General features: G+C 37.6%; 1 long non-coding RNA gene across 1 annotated transcript in view; it reads right to left on the reverse strand.

Moving 5' to 3' along the window:
• Positions 1-9,250, reverse strand: part of LOC141279689 (uncharacterized) — an 89,387-nt gene extending 80,137 nt beyond the window's left edge. The window contains exon 1 of the long non-coding RNA XR_012334354.1: positions 9,160-9,250. This is a non-coding gene — a long non-coding RNA (uncharacterized lncRNA). The remainder of the gene's footprint in view (positions 1-9,159) is intronic.
• Between the last annotated feature and the right edge of the window lie 326 nt (positions 9,251-9,576).

A 9,576-nucleotide genomic window follows, 5' to 3' on the forward strand; every position in this document is an offset into this window, starting at 1 on the left:
TGTTCATCATGTTTTTCTGTGGAACGCTTATTTGCTTGCAGAAGGGCTATGGAAGTTGTGAACTAACATCAAAACGAAAAAGCGTGAAAGAAAATTAAACAGATATTTATTGAGTAATCAAACTATCACTGATTTTTTTTTTGTGGCAGTGATAGAACATAAACAACGTAATTTAAATTGCATTTCAAATCATAACAATAATTTGCAGTGTTTTAGAGAACATATTTCCTTCCCAAAGATGTCTGAGTGCTTTGCTGAAATATCTTAAAAACTCCCAGGGCTGAGTTCAAATTATGGCCCTCCCATCTCCTATGTATCGGCTATGGGGTCCTGGCAAGTCTTTTGCCTCCCTATGCCTCTTTTGCTTCATCAAACAAAACGATAATAGGCTCAAATTAATGAAGATCTTAGTGTCAGGCATTTATTTCACATTAATAACAACTAGCCTCCTCTTTTCCATTGACTCGCAAATAATACCAAACCCACTAAGAAAAAGTTTTCTTTATTCTTTCCACAAAACAAAAGAGTGTCACAGAGGCCTCAATATCTGGGTCTCTTGTTTGTCATATCGGTTTTGAAAAAACCCTGCTTTCTTCAAGAGTGATGAGTCCAGCACCTTAGTTAAACAGCTTGCTTACAGGTTTTGTGATTTTAAAAAAGGAACACATTTCACAAATGAGAAACCTGTCTTGTAGCTGGTAGCTCTGTGGTGCTAGGTGACATGGAAGGGCATTGCTCTCTTTCTTGCCCAAAGCAAACTTCTAGGGCCATCTTTGTGACTCAGGTCTGATAGCCAGTGGCCAGCTGCCAAGAAAGCTAAGGCTGGAGGAGCTACCTTCAGCTTCTTCCCACCCTGGAAACTGGTCAACCTGACCCAAGCATATTGTTGGTGTTTTATTGAAAGGGTCGATTTGAGGAATGTTGGGTTTGCCATGCAGTGTCATGCCTCAAAGCCTTGGTTTCCAGCCTTTATTTATAAGCCTAATTGTTGCTATGGAAATTCAATATTTAAAGAGGTAATTATTGCTGATCTTGTTGCATGTGTCCGTTTCTGATGTCCAGCTGTTAGCTCTTTAGCTCCAGTCTAGCAGATTAATTACTGCTATTGATTACTTTGAGCTTCTCTCTTCACACCTGCAGTCTGTGTAATTAGCTGGTGGCCTCCTCTGAAAATTAGAAGCAGTTTCATTCTGGCACTTTGCCATTTCCCAGCCATGTGCACTGCACTGATGAACAAAAGCAAATCTATTTTAAATAGAGATATCTGGGTAATGAACTCTTTGTGTTTTTGAACTATCCGTGGATAATTCAAATTACCCTCTGTTAGCAAATATTGTAACTCATTTGATGACTATCTGCAAAGAAAAAATTCCAAAACACTGGTTTTTATTCCCATTTCCACCTTGTAGAAATTTGCTCCTGTGTGTGGTTTAAAAAAATCAAAACAACTTTCTAGTTCTGCTGCCGAGGGTAGTGGGGTACTGGAATAGATTTCCTAATGGAGCCCAGTGGAAGCAGATGAGTTTCACTCGAGTATTCCAGGCATCCAGATATCAATGTTCATCCTTTCGTTAGATTCACACTCCTAGTCTGAGAGACAAATCACCATTCTTGGGAGTCATTGTTATACATCGGGGATAAAAAATTTCCTATTAAAAATGATTTAGACAGAGATACGAGAGAGATATTATTGCAGGAGTCTTCAAAATTTTCTTCCCAACTTTATTTCAATTAGTAAGATACTTTTCCTTTCTGTTCATTGGAAACCAAATCTGACATTGCCAATTACCAACATCTAGACTTTTGCCTCCAATGTCCTATGATGATACTTTCTTATCTGTCGTGTGGTGCTGCCTAAACACTCAGGAAATACAAGTTGGTAGTAGAATTAGGAGTGGACTTCCCAAGTAATGGCATGCAGTGATTACTAACATGGCCAGCTGTTCTTTTCTATGCTGACAGGGTCCCACTAATGTTCCCTTTAGCTATTTAACTTGTGTTGAGTTATTATACTAAGGGTTATTGCTTATTGTAGGAAAAAATAAAGTGCTTTCCTCCTGCCCATGGCATGCATCTGCCAGCTTTCAGTTGACGCTTTAAGTGGATACGTATGTCCCAAAGCCCACCCAGCACATGGAAGGAAAAAAGTTCAGAAAGTTATTACTTGTCAGAAAGATGAAAATATGCCACTTATCTCAAGCAAATGCATTTGTTGGGTCACAGCAATGTGAGAATGCTTCATCAGCTCCAATAAAGCTTCTGTGGAAGCAACGAAACGCAGCTTGCTTCTGTCTGGGGAGTCAGGTGGGAGATGGGCATGAAGCGGGAAAGAGTAAGAAGAGTAAGGGCATTCACTCATCAACTCAATGGACCTTTGGGGCATCTAATGGGGAGGCTGAACACTGGCCCTCAGACCAGAAGGTCCCCAGCTGGAATCTCATCATTTCCACTGTTTCCAGATTAAAATTTAAATTGTGTGCTGCCATTTGGAGGCCTTCTGGGCAGGGTCTCACAGAGTCACCAGTTATTAGGAATGTCTCCTATTATCGCAACCCTAAAAGCTATTTGAACAGCAGCCTAATGTGATTGTGATTTCCAAGGACCATTTGCTGTTATTGCAGCTCTGCTCAGATGTGAGTGGGAGCAGCTAACCAAAGTTGCCTTCTCACAGTACCAGAGAGGAGAGTCTGAAGCACCAGAGAAATATTTTGCTGGTCATAAATATAAATTCACCCCAAATAAACAATCTTCTGTTTCCCCAGTTTGGGCAAGGTCATCTCTAATTCTGACAAATAGTGACATCTTTCCCTACCAGAGTATAAATTTTAGAAATTCGCACTAATTACAATTTCAACTCAACTGGAAATATGAAAGTTTTAAAGGGGTGTAAAATACAAAGTGGTAGTTGTATAAAACATTCCATACTTAAGAGATTATATAAAGCCTTTCAAATGACAGGAATTTTTGCATACATATGCATGTATGTTTATACATATATAAATATATTTATTTTGGATTTTTTGTTTTTGCAAAATTCAACATGCTTAACCTATGAAAATCTGAGGCTGTGCAGAGTATATGTATCATGAAGTTGGACATGTCACAGATCTCGCTGGTATACGGAGCTGCTTCGGCCATTGGTTTTCCAGCACCAGCAGAAGAGAAATAAAAAGTCTATCAAGTTAGGTTTTTTAAACCTGATTTTTGAAACCAATTAAGTTTTATAAGTCATGATGAAGGCTAAGTATTGTTGTTGTTGTGTTCAAAGTTACAGGGAGTATTTAACAAGTGCTCTATTACACCATCATAGGGTACACGAAAAGGCTAAGTGAAATGAGAAATGAGAATTTATCTAGTAAATAATAAAAATACTGTAGCTGACATGTATCAAGTGCTTGTCATGTGCATTGTGCTACGTGCTTTGATTACATCATCTATTCTAATCATCACACAAACGTATGTGTATTATGGATGCTGTTCTCTGGATGATGGGGACACTGTGATGAGGATGAAGCTGAGAGATTACATAACTGGACCATGGTTAGATCTGGTAAGTAACTTCACTTGTCTACCAAGCCAGACTTTTTACTACTTCTGGACATTTTATTCCAGCTATGCAGCCTTGATGATATTTTGCTCCATTTATCTGGATTCTTTAATATTTGGATCAGCCAAATGAAAAATCTACTCATAAGCCTGGTGTCTTTGGGCCCAACTAATATTACTTAAGCCCTAGTCTAACATTTTGATTTTCCTCAATTTATTGTGACTTATTACAAGTAGTTGTGCTAGGAGTGGCAAGATCGTGTTATCTTGTCTGTAAGGAGAGGGCTCACGTTAATGAAATGTGGGGATGGAGCAGAACCAGGCATTTGTGCAACTGTTGCCTGATCCGGGTCAGGCAGAATGTTCAGTGACTGTCTTAAGTTCTCTTGTGGGGAAGCCTTTTTGCTGGAAGAATCACAGACTAGTATTTATTCTGTTACTAGAAATGCAGGGAAAATCTCCCTCCCCCCAACTTTGCTGTTGTGTCTTTCTTACTGTGTACAATTACTCTTGTTTCACTTGGATGCCTGAAAAATTTATTTTTTAAGGAAACAATCAGAATAAGGTCTCCCTCTTTATGTATAATATGCATACATAGTGTATTTTGCTTTTTCTTAAATATATTTTGTTATATATGTGTGTGTGTTGCTGTTATACACACACACACACACACACACACACACACACACACAGTTCCACACAGTATTTCTAAGACGTTTTCTGGCAAGGGCTTTTGAGACAATGAAGGGCAGAGCCTTCTCAGTGTCAGTATATGTGTAGATATCTTCAGATTCTATGAAAGCATCTTCATTTTTTCAATCATGGATTACTGTTTGAAGGGGAGCTGTTTTATGATTTGTAGCACACGTCAGATAACCTTCAAGGAATTCTCTTGTGAAAACATAGCAAGTCAGATTTTCCTGATCTTATGTTTTCCCTTTCTATGTCTAATAATATCCCATCCTTAGCATCAACTGTCACCCTAATGAGCTGAAACTACATTAGCAAAATCTTAGGCAGATAAATTGACTCAGACCTTGGTTTGATGGTCTTACTTAAGACATTCAATTAATTCTGTTTTGCTACAAGCTAATTTATGACTTTGTATTTATTCAAAAAAAAGTTGAAGATACAAAGCTGTGGGAGACAAAATAATGAATTATTCTACCTTCCTTCATGTGCTCATCATGTGCTCACTACAGTAAGGGAAGAAGAGAAAGAAGAAAGACATACTTTTGATGTTCGGTATGTGGCTATTTTCTTGTCATATCAGACAGTCTTTAATTGGTATAAACATATTTATATCCCTCTAGGAGATACTAATTAGTGTAATAAATGTTGGCTTATTAATTATTGTTAAAATTTTTTTTATTTACCCAGTAAATAGTTTTTATCACTTTTTTTCCTTTCCTGTCTCCTTCCCTTCCCCCCCACCCTCCTTCCTTCCAAGGTGACAGTTGGTTTAGTGTGGTTGTAAACTTGTTTTCTTTGTGGTGTATAATGACTGGCAACTTGATAAAGCTGTGATATAGTAACAGATATTATTATCCACTTTTCTATGGAAAATGTTAATAATTGATCTGTACACGTTGAGAGAGAAGAGAAAGATCTGAGAATTTTAAAGTAATTTACAGCCCTGTGCCACACTTGGTGTGTTTCTAATGAGCTTCTCTGGATCTACAGGTAGCAAAAGTTTTTTCTGCTGATGTGTAGGGCAACTTGTCAAGACATCTTGTAGGGAATTGTGTTCAGAGAAGGTCAGCCAGGGAATAGAGTTGCATTAGGTGATGCTGTGGTACATAATTGACTTACTCTGTCTCTGGAAAGTGATAGAAGGTGAGGTTGAGAGGAAGCTGCCCCTTCTCAATTCCCTCTCCCTATTTTTTACTTTATTAAAACTGCTTTTCTTACACCTCCTTCTACTATTTCTCTTTCTTTTTGGCATTCTTGCAGTCTAAAATTCTAACCGCCACTCATGTTACTTTTGCTGCTGAATTAAACATATGAAATGTTTCTTATAACAATCAGCACCAAATGTCCAGACTGCTCGCTTTTATAAGCCTATATTTTTCGTGTATTTTCCTAAGGGCAAGCAACAATTGTGTTCCTCTCCCTAGCATGACAGCCAGGGCTATTGTGTGAGACAGGTTAATCTTGCTATGCTGCAAAAGAAAGCCATATTCCTTGAGATTCTTTGCTGTGGTTTTTTGCTATCTCCACTCCTATACTTTGGATGACTAAATGTATCCACCAATCTCAACAGATGTTTCCCCACCCTGGTAATCGATAACCATGAACAAAATATGCATTAAGCAAAGTCATAGATTTTCCAACATTTCTTCTTATGCCAATTGGGAAAAAATAGGTACCTAAAATGGGCAAATATCAGTCAATTGAAAATAAACTCAGTCTTCATGGTATGAAGGAAAGTAATTGTATAGTGTATTTATTTTGCTGCATTTAAAAAAATGTACTTTGAGGTACCTGCTATATTGCACAGTATTTTATGAAACACCTGCTTCATTCTATCCAGAGAAGTCCAGAAAGTGGACTTGTATAGAATAAGTTATAAAATCAATTGCTGATAAGGTGATGTAGGTATTTTAACAATGTAGGTGAAAAGTAGAGGCAAATTAAGACAGTAAATATACAAAGATACTCAAGAAATTGATTTTTTCTTTTCATTGTTGAGAAGGTTTCTAAGGCTGTTTTGTGAGGCTTTGTTTATACACAGGCTGTGCAGTGTTCTTGCTGGTCTGATTTACCTTGCATTTTCCTATTGGAACTTCTGGAAAGAGAGCTTCCCTCAATTTTTCATAGGAGGAGAGAACCTGAAAATTCTTTCAAAGCCGTCAGTTCTGTCTACTGTAAAAAAGGACATGGAAGACTAGGTGCCTCAGGGCTTAGCATGAGTTTGTCCCGTGTCACACTGGAGCGCGCCATTGGAACATCTTGTGTCATGTCTGGTTTTAGAGTCTGAAGAAATGTAGGGAGCGAATGAGAGGTGGTTCTCTTGAGCTCTTGGAAGTAAGCCATATATCTGAGGTTATAGCTTAACTCCCCTGATCATCTGGATGTTTAAAAGGTTTGATTTTTAAAGATCATTTTATGGGGAAAATGGTGACAAAGGCAAAAAAGGTACTGTGGTTTTTTTCCCAGAGGTCTCCTGAGAAGTGCGCTCATGCCCATTTCTCCAGGCTGAATTGTTCTCTGGCTGGTAGAGACAGTGGGAGATAGATTGGCAAACACGGTGTGTCCAGGCACAATGTGCTTGTGGACAGAGGACATCTTGATCATTTCTCTCTGCCATGACTCTTCCAAGTTTTACTCTTCTATAATCACCCTGAATTAGATACTAATATTTAAGTGTCTTCTTAGGGCTTGGCAAAATTAAAAATAAATTTGCCGCCAAGGAACCAAGAAATTAAATATCTACTACCAGGCATGGCAAACTTTCATGGACTTCTGTATTAGATAAGTCTTTATATCTCTGACTAGCATGATTCAGCACGATTACATTTAATGTGGGCCAGGCTATAATACCCCCGTCCTGCTCTCCCAGAGTTTTAAAACTCCAGGACAGCTACCTCGGCTCCCTCCTCTTGCACCCTTTGCCTTCCAGACAATGTTTTGCCTGTTGACTTGATGATCAAGACTGGCTTGACTTTCCGGACTCACCCTACATGTTGTTTAATCCTCTTTATTATGTGCAATGTGAAACCATTATTCATTCTGCCATTTAAAAGGTAGGCATAGAAATATGTCGTATTTAAGTCCTGATGTTAATTTAAACTTCCCTGTATAGGGTATCTTCTGGCTATGGCAACTCCTGCAGATTTTCGCATTTATACTTTTATGCATAATTAAAAGAAAAAGACAAAAGTTTGAGTTAATGGTTATTCCAGCAATTTCTAGTAAGGAAATATTGAATGTGGTTATTCCAACTATAGGCTGAAAAAAAGGTTTATATTAAAGTAAAAATTTCTGGCTATTACCTGAGTGCTAAAGTGATAAATTTGAAGACTGATCTTCAAAATAATCTGTCTCCAAATTTAGTGAAACAATAAACTAACTATTCTAAGACATGGTCAGAGAATGGATATTTGGGTTAAACAAAATTGACCCTAGAAAGGACCATGTAGCATGGATAGTATTATTTTGCATAGGAGGAAATAATATATACTTGACTAAATCGATATGGAAGAGAATTTAATCTTTTATTTAGAAAGCTTTTGAATTTTGAAATACTTTACAGTTATTATTAGGTACAATACTTATTATATTGACTTTTATGGAAGGTATACTGAGTGTATATAGAGTATATATTTTAAAACTTGGGTGTCATTATATTTAAATAGTTGGGTATTTGCAAGAGATGGTGACGTTTTCCTTTGGATGAAGGTATAGTGAGGGCAGTCCTTTCCTCCCGTCCCCTCTCCTCTCCTCCTTTCTCCTCTCCTCTCCCTTCCCCTGCCTCCTCGGTTCACAAATATCTATTTTCCCTTCTCTGAGCCAAGTATGGTGCTATGGAGATACAGGACTGAATAAGACATACAAGTCAGTCACCATCTACTTAGTCTCTTAAACCTAGAACGAGAAAAGTCATTCTTAATTCTTTTTTTCCTCAACTCATATCACCTCAGAAAGCGTGTTGACTCTACCTCCAAAATATGTAACCTGGATCTGTTATACCAAATCAACTATTATACTCACCTGCTCTAATCCAAGGCATCACCGCCTTTCACCTAATCTAGTACAATTTCCACCTAACTCATCTCCCAGTATCACCTATGGCCTTCTTTATCCTTCACCTTCTAATAGCTAAAGTGATCTTTAAAAATATAAATCAGATCATATAATTTCCCCCATTTTTTTAACCCTCCAGTGGCTTCCGTTGTTTTGTATCATACTTATGAATTCCTAATTCCTTCCATTGGCCTTACACACTGTGCCCCCTGCCCACCTTCTAATACGCCATTTCCCAGGGGACATTCATGCTGTTTCAAGCTTGTGCCTGCCTCAGGACCTTTGCCTTTGATTTTTCTTCTACCCAGAATGATCTTATCTTTTGTCTCTTATCTTTATAGCTGGCTTTATCACTTCATCCTTGTCTTCGCTCAGATGCCAACTGCCTAGAGAGGACTTCCATCACTTGTCCCCCTCCCTGCTTAGTCTCCATCTCTATCACATTGCATTGTTTTATTTTTCTCTTGGCACTATTGTTAATCAAAATTATTTAATTCATTTATTTGTTTAAACACTTCTTATTTTTCTCTTCAACTAGAATGCAATCTCTATGAGAGCAGGTACTTTCTCTATTCTGTTCATTATTATATCCTTAATGCCAAGAACAGTGTTTAACACATTCAAAGCACTCAATAAATGCTTTTTTGTATAAATAAGGTCTGTGCCCATGTGGATCTTTCACTTTAGTGGCTAGTTTCCCATTTCCTTTTGTAAACCTGATAAAGCCTGGTGGCTTCTATCTAAGAAACTTGTTTCAGTAATTTTACAAAATTCAAGTCTAATTTAACAAAGACATATTAGTCTGTATGGGTTGCCATAACAAATACTGCAGACTGTGTGGATTAAAACACGAAACTTTTTTCTCACAGTTTTGGAGGCTAGAAGTCCAAGATTAAGATTCTGTCAGTGTTGGCCTTGGCAGTGATTTCCTGGATATGACACCAAAAGCACAGGCAACTAAAGAAAAAATAGACAAGTGGGACTAAACTAAATCAAACTAAAAAGTTGTGCACAGCAAACAGTCAACAAAATGAAAAGGAAACTTATGGAATGGGAGAAACTATCTCCAAACCATATGTATGATGAAGGGTTACTATCCAAAATATATAAGGAACTCTTATGACACAGTAACAAACAAACACACAAAACAAATAACTTGGTTAAAAAATGGGCAATGGAATTGAATAGACATTTTCCCAAATGAGACATAACAAAAGACCAACAGATATTTCCTATCTGTATGAAAAGGTGCTCAACATAACTAATTATCAGAGAAATATAAAT

This window comes from Tursiops truncatus, chromosome 10 (genome assembly GCF_011762595.2).
Source record: "Tursiops truncatus isolate mTurTru1 chromosome 10, mTurTru1.mat.Y, whole genome shotgun sequence".
NCBI classification, from domain to species: Eukaryota; Metazoa; Chordata; class Mammalia; order Artiodactyla; family Delphinidae; genus Tursiops; species Tursiops truncatus.